Below are 15,207 nucleotides of genomic sequence, written 5' to 3' on the forward strand. Positions count from 1 at the left end.
CTCATCTGGTCTGATACTAGGTGGACCCTCATCTGGTCTGATACTAGGTGGACCCTCATCTGGTCTGATCCTAGGTGGACCCTCGTCTGGTCTGATCCTAGGTGGACCTCTCTGGTCTCCTAGGTGGACCCTGATGATCCTAGGTGGACCCTCATCTGGTCTGATACTAGGTGGACCCTCATCTGGTCTGATACTAGGTGGACCCTCATCTGGTCTGATACTAGGTGGACCCCGTCTGGTCTGATACTAGGTGGACCCTCATCTGGGTGTGGACCCTCGTCTGGTCTGATCCTAGGTGGACCCTCATCTGGTCTGATCCTAGGTGGACCCTCATCTGGTCTGATCCTAGGTGGACCCTCATCTGGTCTGATACTAGGTGGACCCTCATCTGGTCTGATACTAGGTGGACCCTTGTCTAGTCTGATCCTAGGTGGACCCTCATCTGGTCTGATACTAGGTGGATACTAGGTGGACCCTCATCTAGTCTGATACTAGGTGGACCCTCATCTGGTCTGATACTAGGTGGACCTCATCTGGTCTGATACTAGGTGGACCCTCATCTGGTCTGATACTAGGTGGACCCTCATCTGGTCTGATACTAGGTGGACCCTCATCTGGTCTGATACTAGGTGGACCCTCATCTGGTCTGATACTAGGTGGACCCTCGTCTGGTCTGATACTAGGTGGACCCTCATCTGGTCTGACACTAGGTGGACCCTCATCTGGTCTGTCTAGGTGACCCTCATCTGGTCTGAGGTGGACCCCGTCTGGTCTGATACTAGGTGGATCCTCATCTGGTCTGATACTAGGTGGACCCTCATCTGGTCTGATCCTAGGTGGACTCATCTGGTCTGATCCTAGGTGGACCCTCATCTGGTCTGATACTAGGTGGACCCCCATCTGGTCTAGGTGGATCCTCATCTGGTCTGATACTAGGTGGATCCTCCTCTGATCTAGGTGGACCCTCATCTGGTCTCTAGGTGGATCATCTGGTCTGATACTAGGTGGACCCCCGTCTGGTCTGATACTAGGTGGACCCTCATCTGGTCTGATACTAGGTGGACCCTCGTCTGGTCTGATGGACCCTCGTTCTGGTCTACTAGGTGGACGTCCTGATACTCGTCTGGTCTGATACTAGGTGGACCCTCGTCTGGTCTGATCTAGGTGGACCCACGTCTGGTCTGATACTAGGTGGACCCTCGTCTGGTCTGATACTAGGTGGATCCCCGTCTGGTCTGATACTAGGTGGACCCTCATCTGGTCTGATACTAGGTGGACCCTCATCTGGTCTGATACTAGGTGGATCCTCATCTGGTCTGATACTAGGTGGATCCTCATCTGGTCTGATACTAGGTGGACCCTTGTCTAGTCTGATCCCAGGTGGACCCTTGTCTAGTCTGATCCTAGGTGGACCCTCGTCTGGTCTGATACTAGGTGGACCCTCGTCTAGTCTGATCCTAGGTGGACCCTCGTCTGGTCTGATCCTAGGTGGACCCTCGTCTGGTCTGATACTAGGTGGACCCTCATCTGGTCTGGTACTAGGTGGACCCTATCTGGTCTGACACTAGGTGGACCCTCGTCTGGTCTGGTCTGATACTAGGTGGACCCTCGTCTGGTCTGAATCTAGGTGGACCCTCATCTGGTCTGAATCTAGGTGGACCCTCATCTGGTCTGATACTAGGTGGACCCTCGTCTGGTCTGATACTAGGTGGACCCTCGTCTGGTCTGATACTAGGTGGACCCTTGTCTAGTCTGATCCCAGGTGGACCCTCGTCTGGTCTGATACTAGGTGGACCCTCGTCTGGTCTGATACTAGGTGGACCCTCGTCTGGTCTGATACTAGGTGGATCCTCATCTGGTCTGATACTAGGTGGACCCTCATCTGGTCTGATACTAGGTGGATCCTCATCTGGTCTGATACTAGGTGGACCCTCGTCTGGTCTGATCCTAGGTGGACCCTCGTCTGTCTGATCTAGGTGGACCCTCATCTGGTCTGATACTAGGTGGATCCTCATCTGGTCTGATACTAGGTGGACCCTCGTCTGGTCTGATCCTAGGTGGACCCTCGTCTAGTCTGATCCTAGGTGGACCCTCATCTGGTCTGATACTAGGTGGACCCTCATCTGGTCTGACACTAGGTGGACCCTCGTCTGGTCTGATACTAGGTGGACCCTCGTCTGGTCTGATACTAGGTGGACCCTCGTCTGGTCTGAATCTAGGTGGACCCTCATCTGGTCTGAATCTAGGTGGACCCTCATCTGGTCTGATACTAGGTGGACCCTCGTCTGGTCTGATACTAGGTGGACCCTCGTCTGGTCTGATACTAGGTGGACCCACGTCTGGTCTGATACTAGGTGGACCCTCGTCTGGTCTGATACTAGGTGGACCCTCGTCTGGTCTGATACTAGGTGGACCCACGTCTGGTCTGATACTAGGTGGACCCATGTCTGGTCTGATACTAGGTGGACCCAGGTGCATTTTACAGACATGTTATTTAGTCCTGTCATAATAGTGGGGTGGTATTCATTAAGCATCAGGTATTTAACTCCAGTCTGATTAGGGCTGTTGTGTTCCTGATTAGCTTGTCTGTTTACGTGCTCCCAACGACATTCCCACAAATGGTCCCAAATCAGCCGACGAGGCACGCTCCACCCCGAGCAGCCCCACCCAAACAGACATATACACACCAGCCCCATCTAAAGATATGAGAGAGAGAGAGGGAAGGAAGGAACATATTATGGAAATGATGGGTGTCAAGTGCAAATTAGATTGGAACTTTGTGAAACAGCAGTATTGAGTATTGCCACCAGCTCCCTTGACAACTGCACTGAAACATGCGCGTGGCTTAATGAGAAAATTCCAAAGTGGCTCTTGAAAGTGTCTGTGACGCTGGAGAATGGAGTGGCATCTTTCTTTAATACTGACCTGCTGGGAGTCCGTTGGGTGTCATTGATATATGAATGGCGATCAGCCGTATTATAGCAAAACAATACTGTTATTCAACCAAAGCCTATATCCAATAGAGTGTTGTGATGAAACGACTTGTCTTTTAATGTGGCAATGCTTCTCTCAGAACTATTTCACTAGTCAAAACAAAAAGAAACACATTTACTTTACATTCCAAGTTTATTGAATGTTTTTCCCAAGGAAACACCCTCACCCAACGGCACCCTCACCCAACGGCACCCTCACCCAACGGCACCCTCACCCAACGGCACCCTCACCCAACGGCACCCTCACCCAACGGCACCCTCACCCAACGGCACCCTCACCCAACGGCACCCTCACCCAACGGCACCCTCACCCAACGGCACCCTCACCCAACGGCACCCTCACCCAACGGCACCCTCACCCAACGGCACCCTCACCCAACGGCACCCTCACCCAACGGCACCCTCACCCAACGGCACCCTCACCCAACGGCACCCTCACCCAACGGCACCCTCACCCAACGGCACCCTCACCCAACGGCACCCTCACCCAACGGCACCCTCACCCAACGGCACCCTCACCCAACGGCACCCTCACCCAACGGCACCCTCACCCAACGGCACCCTCACCCAACGGCACCCTCACCCAACGGCACCCTCACCCAACGGCACCCTCACCCAACGGCACCCTCACCCAACGGCACCCTCACCCAACGGCACCCTCACCCAACGGCACCCTCACCCAACGGCACCCTCACCCAACGGCACCCTCACCCAACGGCACCCTCCTCACCCTCAACGGCACCCTCACCCAACGGCACCCTCACCCAACGGCACCCTCACCCAACGGCACCCTCACCCAACGGCACCCTCACCCAACGGCACCCTCACCCAACGGCACCCTCACCCAACGGCACCCTCACCCAACGGCACCCTCACCCAACGGCACACTCACCCAACGACACACTCACCCAACGGCACCCTCACCCAACGACACCCTCACCCAACGCACCCTCACCCAACGGCACCCTCACCCAACGGCACCCTCACCCAACGGCACCCTCACCCAACGGCACCCTCACCCAACGCACACACTCACCCAACGGCACCTCACCCAACGGCACCCTCACCCAACGGCACCCTCACCCAACGGCACACTCACCCAACGACACACTCACCCAACGGCACCCTCACCCAACGACACCCTCACAGACTGAGACAGGCCACCCAAGCAGCATAGATCTGTTGCTATGGTTACGTGGAGGTTGCTGCAGTGTTGTCCCAGCGTCCTCTTAAGGTTACTATGACTCTGCCTGCCAATGACCTAAACACACTGTAACCTCTATGGAAGAATCTGCCCTGGTTTACCCTCATCTCTTTCTTAACGCTCGACTGCCCTCTCCCTTTCCCTCATTTACCCCCATCCTCCCCTCAGGTGAGGGCGTGCTTCTCTCCTCTCCTTTCCTCTGTCCTTTCTTTTCCTCCCCCATCGCCCTTCTCCTCCGCTCACTCAGAAATCAGAGGGCTTAATGACAGCAGGCATGTCCAGTCAGCTGACCCCAACTAACCTCCTAAACAGTGCAGGCACAACCATACTTGTGTGTGCGCTCACACACACACATTGCGCAAAAAGAACACACACACACACACACACACTGTCACTTCTCAGCAGAAGAACACAAGCAAAAGGTCAGAGGTCAAGGTTGTCTGTTCCTTCCCCCTCAGGGCATCTTCAGTTAGCTGCAACACAAACGCACAGCGTCAGACAGACAGACAGACAGACAGACAGCTCTGTACGTGATATGAAGAGATCTATAAATAATTGAACCCCCACATCATATTCATATCAGACAGTACTGCACACAGTAGCCTGTATGATATGGTAATGTCTGTGTGTGAGTGAGCCTCTGCCTTCTGAAGGGAAGCCATTCCATTCCAACCTGTGCTCTGTATTGGGATGTGTAGGTAACATCCTTGCTGTGGATATGACAGCCAAAGCACAGGGGTGACGCCCGCTGCTGGAATTGCATCTCATCGTCGACACGACTGCCCCCAAATACAGAGCCATGTCATTTTATTTGATTGATCCATTTCAGCAAGGCGTCACTATGGAGAAAAGGAACGGTGTGGGGGACACGGGGTCTGTGGGGACGGGGTGGCATAATAGGTTACTTTTCATACTCCTCAGGAGGTTAACAAATGTTCAATCATCCTCCTATTTTCTGTTCCTCTCTTCTTTTTCACCCCCCTCCCCTCTTTCCCTCCTCCCTCCTTCCCCGCTAGTCTTCGTCAGGGGGTCGTCCCTCGCTCCACCGTCCAGTCTTTCTTTATGGCAGTTTCTCTTTTCACCTTCAATCAGGCGGTGACTACCTGGTCCGGAGGATGGGGAGACCCTGCAGGGAAATAAAGGTCCAAATGCAATGCTGGGAGAGGGAGGGAGGGAGGGAGAACCTGCAGTGAAATAAAAGTCCAAATGCAATGCTGGGGGAGGGAGTGAGGCCCTGCAGTGAAATAAAGGTACAAATGCAATGCTGGGGAGGGGGGGAGGGCAGAAATATGCTGGGGGAGGGGCCCTGCAGTGAAATAAAGGTCCAAATGCAATGCTGGGGGGGAGGGAGGGAGGCCCTGCAGTGAAATAAAGGTCCAAATGCAATGCTGGGAGAGGGAGGGGGGAGGCCCTGCAGTGGTCCAAATGCAAGGGAGGGAGACCCTGCAGTGAAATAAAGGTCCAAATGCAATGCTGGGGGAGGGAGGGAGGCCCTGCAGTGAAATAAAGGTCCAAATGCAATGCTGGGGGAGGGAGGGAGGGGGGAGCGAGCTCGAGTGCATCCAGTCTATACATTTTGTCCAGAGCAATATGCAGGGAAGAAGAGGGTGTCATTTTGGGGACAGTCTTTGACCTTAATGCATCAAATCAAATGTATTTATTCAAATCACATTTTATTGGTCGAGTGCACATATTTAGCAGATGTGGTTAGCACGCACCTGTTTAGCACGCACTGCGCCCGGCACACCACAGGAGTCGCTACATCACGCACTAGTGACTCCTGTGGCGGGCCGGGATTAGTGCACACTGACACAGTCGCCAGGTGTACGGTGTTTCCTCCTACACATTGGTGCGGCTGGCTTCCGGGTTAAGTGTGTATTGTGTCAAGAAGCAGTTCGGCTTGGTTGGGTTGTGTTTCGGAGGACGCATGGCTCTCGACCTTCGCCTCTCCCGAGTCCGTACGGGAGTTGCAGCGATGAGACAAGACCTTAACTAGACTGATACCACGAAATTGGGGAGAAAAAGGGATAAGAAAAAGGCATCATATCTTTCACCTGGTCAGTCTGTCATGAAAATGTAGTTGTGTAGCTCTGTCATTACCAGAGGGCAAACTGACTGTCAATTTTAAGGCCCCAAGGCTTTTGTCTGAGCTTAGTCGAGGGTTACATGTTTTCTTGGAGGAAAGGGCAGCTCAGACACACTCTGTGTGTGTGTGTGTGTGGTTGTTTGTTTGTTTGTTTGTTTGTTTGTTTGTTTGTTTGTTTGTTTGTGTGTGTGTGTGTGTGTGTGTGTGTGTGTGTGTGTGTGTTTGTGTTTGTGTTTTGTGTGTTTGTTTGTTTGTTTGTTTGTTTGTGTGTGTGTGTGTGTACACACACGTGTTCCTAGTTCCAAGAAAGTCTCTTTTCTTTTTGGGGCGGTTTAAACCCCCCTCTAGGTGATCCAGATGGATCTGTGTTGATACATAACTCTAGCAGCCTCATTGATTTGTATCCCAGGGTCTGGTGCTTTACCCTCCTCGCTCCATCTAACTTCACCCCTCATCCTTGGTCCTGTAAGTTTGGCTTCAGTTTGACCCTGTTGGAGCCACCTTCTACTTAATAAATCACCCACTGTGTTCATTTGACATTGAGCTTCAAGTTTGAGAGGACTTGGATTTCTATGCTGAGATAGAAGGCTTTTCTCAGACAGTCAGAAGCTTATCTGACTATCTTGTCGTGGGAGAAGGGTCTAAAGGTGAAATAATTCTCAGCCCTGTTTTCACACGTAATGTCACCTTGAATTGAGTTTCAATCTCCTTTTACATGGTTCTCGAGCCAAAAAACGACTAAAAGAAAAATGTATGTCTTGTATGTATTCATATGGTCTTTAAGTGAGATAAGCTTCAAGGTGAAAGGTTGCCAGTACGTTAGCACATGCCCTTGTATAAACACCCTGCGGTGTTGCTATTTTACTTAATCCTCTCTGTTGTTATCCAACTGTTTCCTCTTCTCCACTTCCTTAAACAGCACCTGCAGGAAATAGCCTGTTTATTGCTTCCTGTAAATCCCAGTCTTGTAATTGGAAAAATGTCCAAACTATAAAGCATTCAGGAGCAGAGAGATACTGTATAGTGCAACAGCCTGGACCACACCTGCCTGTGACTAACTCATGGGGACTGATTGGGTCGTCAGCTACTGTACGAAGGAGGTGGATGGGGATGTGTATTGTGGGACGTTGGGTTCGGTACCCGTAAGTGAGGCATTTGCTCGCTCTTATTAGGAGTGTGAAGGGGAAATGGCTTCAGCCGTTCAGTTCAGCCGTTTTAAGCCTGGAGGACATGATTGGGCCCTTTCTGAAGAGCTTGAATTGCCCCAACTGTCCCAATGTCAATCACCCACATTCTCTCTATAGCCCCCCATTGAACAACCAACAGTGCAGAACAGCCCAATCACCTGCTTTCCCCTCCATAGACCTCCATTATATGTTATTATACAGTATGCACAAAGCAGCGATTTACCCCCATACACTCCCATTATAGAGGCCGTCCTCCCTCTGCTCTCAAGGCCTAATGGGTCAATCTCCCTGGTTTTCTACGAGCTGCCTGCCTCCTCTCAGACAACACTATTCAGAGGAAAACCACTGGGCCTTGGCAAAGAGATGCATTGTGCGGGCCAGGGCATTGGTGTGTGTGTGTAAGCTAGCTTGTGCAGTTTGTATATGTGTGTGTGTGTGTGTGTGTGTGTGTGTGTGTGGTATGTGTGTGCACCTGCCCATATGTTCTATTGTTTGAGGGGAAGTGTGTTGTTGCATAGCCACTACAGCCTGTAACTACCCTTATTGTCATGGACATTAGCATTGGTCATATCCACTACGGCCTGTAACTACCCTTATTGTCATGGACATTACCATGGGTCATATCCACTACGGCCTGTAACTACCCTTATTGTCATTAGCATGGGTCATATCCACTACGGCCTGTAACTACCCTTATTGTCATTAGCATGGGTCATATCCACTACGGCCTGTAACTACCCTTATTGTCATTAGCATGGGTCATATCCACTACGGCCTGTAACTACCCTTATTGTCATTAGCATGGGTCATATCCACTACGGCCTGTAACTACCCTTATTGTCATTAGCATGGGTCATATCCACTACGGCCTGTAACTCCTTATTGTCATTAGCATGGGTCATATCCACTACGGCCTGTAACTACCCTTATTGTCATTAGCATACGGCCTGTAACTACCCTTATTGCATTAGCATTATTGTCATTAGCATGGGTCATATCCACTACGGCCTGTAACTACCCTTATTGTCATTAGCATGGGTCATATCCACTACGGCCTGTAACTACCCTTATTGTCATGGACATTAGCATGGGTCATATCCACTACGGCCTGTAACTACCCTTATTGTCATTAGCATGGGTCATATCCACTACGGCCTGTAACTACCCTTATTGTCATTAGCATGGGTCATATCCACTACGGCCTGTAACTACCCTTATTGTCATGGACATTAGCATGGGTCATATCCACTACGGCCTGTAACTACCCTTATTGTCATGGACATTAGCATGGGTCATATCCACTACGGCCTGTAACTACCCTTATTGTCATGGACATTAGCATGGGTCATATCCACTACGGCCTGTAACTACCCTTATTGTCATGGACATTAGCATGGGTCATATCCACTACGGCCTGTAACTACCCTTATTGTCATGGACATTACCATGGGTCATATCCACTACGGCCTGTAACTACCCTTATTGTCATGGACATGAGCACAGTTATTTTATTTTCGGTGCTCCTGCAGTTAAATGAATACCCATATACATTGTATTTTCTCCACACTGGAAGAAGAGAGATGGGAGACAACAAGAGAGAGGAGAGCAGATAAAGGGGAGGAGAAATAGGCATGGGACAGAGGAAGAGAGGTTGGAGACAGAAAGAGTAGGAGAAACGTGAGAACTTGGAGACATAAAGGGGACAAAGGGAATGAGGAATGGGGAAGAGAGGTTGGAGAAACAAAGAGCAGTAGAAAAGACGAGAGGAGAAGAAAGAAGAGAGAGGAGGCCACAGGACCTGCATGGCTTCTGTGCGGGTGATTTGTCATGGTGGCGCGACGTCAGCTAAACGAGGCCATCTCATTTCCTGTTGACTGCAGGAAGCCCAGACGGTGGGGAGAGCCTGAGGTGATCAATCTCACCTGCTTTAATTGGTCTACACACCCACAGACAGGACCGGGCTCAAACACACACATATGCACACACACGGACACACACACACACAGAGAGAGGCATGGACACACGCTCACACACACTCCTACAAACTCTCAGACAGGTCTAGTACAGACACTGAGATTCACACAAACAAGGTGTTGTCCTTCGTCAGACGAGGGACCGGCATGACGTAGGAGTGACGCCACCTGTTGGAAACAATACCTTACTGTAACATACAGATTATGTTTAGCCTGTCGTGGTGATCAGATTTAAAGTGACATCATTCCAACAGTAGCACCATTATAACCTACACAATGGGGACAGTAACTCACTAAGGTGCATATAGGAAGACAATTCCCTCTGGGTTAGAATGAGGACAGTAGAAGTCCCATAGCACTCTTAGGAGAAAGACAGGGTTAGAATGAGTATATATAACTCCCATAGCCCTCTTAGGAGAAAGACGGGGTTAGAATGAGTATATATAACTCCCATAGCCCTCTTAGGAGAAAGACAGGGTTAGAATGAGGACAGTAGAACTCCCATAGCCCTCTTAGGAGAAAGACAGGGTTAGAATGAGTATATAGAACTCCCATAGCCCTCTTAGGAGAAAGACGGGGTTAGAATGAGGACAGTAGAAGTCCCATAGCCCTCTTAGGAGAAAGACAGGGTTAGAATGAGTATATATAACTCCCATAGCCCTCTTAGGAGAAAGACAGGGTTAGAATGAGGACAGTAGAACTCCCATAGCCCTCTTAGGTGAAAGACAGGGTTAGAATGAGGACAGTAGAACTCCCATAGCCCTCTTAGGTGAAAGACAGGGTTAGAATGAGGACAGTAGAACTCCCATAGAGACAGGGTTAGTTGGCTACTGTAGCTCTTCCTTCCTCACGTTCCTCCTCCTCCCTGTTAACCTGCCAATATGGCATCACACACATACACACACGTGATTGCCGTTAACTGGTGTAATAATTGTGTCGGGGTGAGAGAGGGCCGCAGACAGCGGGAGTCTGGGAGAGAGGTGGGTGTGTGTGTGGGACGACCATATGCATTTCACTCTGCCTCTCTTTGTCTGAGCGGGAGAAAACGATCAACACAACACACAGCGAGCAGGCTTTATACGGTAACCTACCGAGTAGAATCTTAATGCTCTCTCAATGCCATTTCTATCAGGAGATTCCAGTCAGACACTGGTGTTGTGAGGGATTGGTGGAGGAAGCTGTCATATTGCCATCTAGTGGCGATATGAGGCTCTACTGGTGCCTTGGGCATATTGTACAGCAACCTCGTCCTTGGGGTTGCAAAATTCCAGTGACTTCTCCAAAATTACCAGGTTTTTCAGGAATCCTGGTTGGAAGATCTCCAGAATCATGGGGGGAATAAGCAGGAAATCCGGTGTCCTCCAACCAGGACTTCGGGAAAACCATAGAATGTTGTGGAAGTCACCATCATTTTTCAACCCTACTCGTCCCTGAGTTCTGTTACTGGAGAGAGAGTTGACTGGAGGACTAGATTCCTTGTCCAGGGTCATTGAGGTGAATGTGTACTGCGGTGCTGACTGTGCTGATGTCACATAATGTCATCAGTTGGCTAAGCACTGTCAAGCCTGGAGTTATGTGTTTTATTGGGTGATTGGAAGTATTGACACACACACCACACACACACTTGTGCACAGACTTAGGCGCAGACACTCATCTCCAACAGTGTGTGTCCAGTCTCAGCAAGGTATGGCCTCCTTGGTGGCCAGAGTAATGGGAATTGGCCATGGCTGATAGGCCGGGGCCCAGGGGGAATTCTGGGAGATTTTAAATAGTTTATAATCTGTTTTGGCACGCTCTCTCTCCAGCATCCCACTCCAAATAGAAGTTTCCCTTAGGCACAGATCGAGGATCAGCTGAGCCTCTCCAAGTCCTAACCTTAATCATTTGGCAGGACACATAAAACTTACCTCAGATCATCGTCCTTCTACCTCTGAAAACAAGCATTATCGTTATAGTTTCAATACAGTAGATTAACAAGATGGGAGTTATATTAGATTTAGAGGGCACATTATTGGTGTAAGTGAGTTCTGAATGTTATTTTTATATCAACATACACAGGGAGGGTACTGCGCAGACGATTATCTAGCACTAAGCCTCGGGCTCCGACATCTGTTTCCTAAAGATAGTCAATTAGATGCTGTCTAGCACAATCAACGGCAGTCTCTGCTAATAAACTGGGGTTTTAGTGCGACTAGAAGAGCCGTTGGATCCAGAAGAGCCCTGCCCTAGGGAGAGGAAGAGCTGCTGCTCTCTGAGTCTGTCTCTTCACTAGTGGGTGTCTGGACTGATCAGTGATGGAGCCAGATCAGTGAGTGTGTGTGTGTGTGTGTGTGTGTGTGTGTGTGTGTGTGTGTGTGTTCGTGTTCGTGGCTTGGGTGTCAGTCTCATTAGCACATGGACTAATGAAGACTTCCTGTTGATGAGCCATTAAACCACTGACTGACTGTCCATCCCACTAGTCATTCTATTTCTGCTGCTGGACTAGCAAGACCATGGAACAGCTCTCGAATTATGGGACCTAATCTCCTTATTAAGAGTGAGCAATGCCTGCTGGCTGCCTCGGTGTGTGTGAAGGGGGGATGTGGGGGGTGTCTGTGGAGTCTGGACAGGGCCGAGACGACCTCAGGACAGTGTGTGTGTGTGTGTGTTAGGGGGATGAGTCTGAATGTGTGTGTGCAGAGGATGAAGACTGCTAATCAGATTTGCACGGTTATTAATTTGTATTTCCCAGACCGGAGCAGCGGCGTCCCACCACCATCACCACAATGTTGCCGTGGTGTTTCCGTGGTGATGAGACTCATGCTGTGCCCTGTGACATCATCTTCCCTGGGTGTTCTGCTCTCTCTGTTTGTGTCCCAAATGACACCTGATTCCCTTCATTGTGCACTACTGTTGACCAGGGTCTATAAGGAATAGGGTGGCATTTAGGACCTACTCACTGTCATTACCCAAACAACCTCTTTCAACACATGTTACATTGGATTCCACCATAGTAAACATATTATCTCAAACAGACCGCATTATTACATTCTGATCCGTTGAATAGGAAAGTTTCTAGGTTTAAAGGAGTTAATTTTCGTTGTGATTTAGTTGTAGACAGAATAGAGATTTAAATGACCTGGGCCAGTCACAGCTCCAGAAGTAGCCAAGACACTGGCTTACAGTAGTATTATTATGATGATGTGGGCAACTTGGCATTGTCAGTAGAACTGAGGTACACCATTATGTGTTGTCAAATTATTAGCTGAGAGTTACTGTAGCTCCTGTACCCTACTGCTACTGTGGAGGTGGCTTCCACCTTCTGAGAGTTACTGTAGCTCCTGTACCCTACTGCTACTGTGGAGGTGGCTTCCACCTTCTGAGAGTTACTGTAGCTCCTGTACCCTACTGCTACTGTGGAGGTGGCTTCCACCTTCTGAGAGTTACTGTAGCTCCTGTACCCTACTGCTACTGTGGAGGTGGCTTCCACCTTCTGACAGTTACTGTAGCTCCTGTACCCTACTGCTACTGTGGAGGTGGCTTCCACCTTCTGACAGTTACTGTAGCTCCTGTACCCTACTGCTACTGTGGAGGTGGCTTCCACCTTCTGACAGTTACTGTAGCTCCTGTACCCTACTGCTACTGTGGAGGTGACTTCCACCTTCTGACAGTTACTGTAGCTCCTGTACCCTACTGCTACTGTGGAGGTGGCTTCCACCTTCTGACAGTTACTGTAGCTCCTGTTCCCTACTGCTACTGTGGAGGTGGCTTCCACCTTCTGACAGTTACTGTAGCTCCTGTACCCTACTGCTACTGTGGAGGTGGCTTCCACCTTCTGACAGTTACTGTAGCTCCTGTTCCCTACTGCTACTGTGGAAGTGACTTCCTCCTTCTGACAGTTACTGTAGCTCCTGTACCCTACTGCTACTGTGGAGGTGGCTTCCACCTTCTGACAGTTACTGTAGCTCCTGTACCCTACTGCTACTGTGGAGGTGGCTTCCACCTTCTGACAGTTACTGTAGCTCCTGTACCCTACTGCTACTGTGGAGGTGGCTTCCACCTTCTGACAGTTACTGTAGCTCCTGTACCCTACTGCTACTGTGGAGGTGGCTTCCTCCTTCTGACAGTTACTGTAGCTCCTGTACCCTACTGCTACTGTGGAGGTGGCTTCCTCCTTCTGACAGTTACTGTAGCTATTTTACTCTACTGCTGCTATAGTTTTTTCTAATTTATGGGCAATTCACAACATATATTGTCATTACATTTTTTTTTTAAACAAATCTAAATAAAATTTGTTGTACAATTAAAGGTTTTCAAACACTCCGCAATAATCGAATGGATTTGGGGTTTGTGCAATGATACCCAGACTAAATATAATCCTTCCACAACCATAATACCCATTCATTATTTTATTATTTTATCAAAATAGTTTCATCTGCTTTTTTTTGCTATCGTCACTGATTTGGCTTTCACGTCGGTCTATGAAAATGTACCTTTTGTTACCAATTTAACCAGAACCATTTACAATCCACATTCACTAATCATGACTAACTTATTGTAGCAGGCATTAGGCTATAGAAAATTAGCACAGGTCTCATCAACAATCTCTCAAGCCCATGTGCTATTGAGTAGCCAGCTAATCTTTATATTTCAAGTTTAGCCAACTTGGCTCTATTTTCTAGCTAACAAGGTTGACAGTTGAATTGTTATGAACACACCCTTCTGTCTGTCTCCATCTGTCTGAACAGCATGCTTTTCTGTCCACTCTGTTCAGATGTTGAAATCAAGTGTGTTTAGTATTTCTCAGAATGACAGTGAGTTGACAATTCCTTCTATATTGGTGTTTTATTGCACATTTATAAAACACAGACATGACAGCTAGTATCAAAGTCTTTGGTTAAAACACTGCTAGCGGTACGTGGTACAGCAATCCCGCGCACGACAAACTGAGCATTCATTTCCCAGAACCAATGTTCGTTGCTACTCCGGTTTTAGTAGTGTCTGCTCTGTGTGCAGTTTGAGGAGTTGAGACATACAAAGGGTATCGGTAGAGAAGTGAACTTCTCTTCTCTGACAATAAAATAAAGTCTCTGAGTTTCGATGACCTCAGATGCAAAACATCGAGTTGAAACCGCTTGTCAGAGAGGAAGAAGGAATCTCTCATCTTTGTTGTTGTGAATGGCAGGGGGAGGGGCTTTGTGTGTGTGTGTGTGTGTGTGTGTGTGTGTGTGTGTGTGTGTGAGTGAATGGAAGGTGCACACAGCACAGAAGGGAGAGAAGGAGACGAGACCAAAAAGACGACATGAAAACAACATTGTGATCCAGGCATGTGGAATATCATGCAGCCCTACTGTGGAGGTGGCTTACAACGTATGAAGATACAATGGGTCATTAGACTTATGTAAATATGTTTGTTGCCTGGCAACAGCCTGCTTGGCTACAGAGTGTGTGCGTGGGCATACATGTGTGTGTGTGTAAAGTAGGTAGAATGCCACAAAGTTGGCACCAGACTGTAGTATTAATTGAATGGACTTAATGCCATCATCAACATTCCTTTGAATGTTATCAGCCAATTTGATAAATATGTTACCTGGTTGTTAGGTCAATGTCTGGGTTAGCACCTGCACGTTAGCTAAGCGTCTGGACAAGCAGTTGAGTTACCTCAGTTGACTGCATGGTGACACAGGGCCAAGTCCTGAGGCTCAGCTCCAGATGGTTATTTGGACAGAGAGCGGCTTCGACTGCATCCATCCGTCCTCTCCCCAACATTATTCAAACGTTATCG

The 15,207-nt window shown here is 49.0% G+C and overlaps 1 protein-coding gene across 1 annotated transcript in view; it reads left to right on the forward strand.

Moving 5' to 3' along the window:
• The window catches only part of exoc4 (exocyst complex component 4), a gene marked incomplete at its 5' end in the record, with an annotated part of 136,601 nt that overhangs the window by 29,989 nt on the left and 91,405 nt on the right, over window positions 1-15,207 (forward strand).

This window comes from Oncorhynchus tshawytscha, unplaced genomic scaffold, assembly GCF_018296145.1.
Source record: "Oncorhynchus tshawytscha isolate Ot180627B unplaced genomic scaffold, Otsh_v2.0 Un_scaffold_3920_pilon_pilon, whole genome shotgun sequence".
Lineage (NCBI taxonomy): Eukaryota > Metazoa > Chordata > Actinopteri > Salmoniformes > Salmonidae > Oncorhynchus > Oncorhynchus tshawytscha.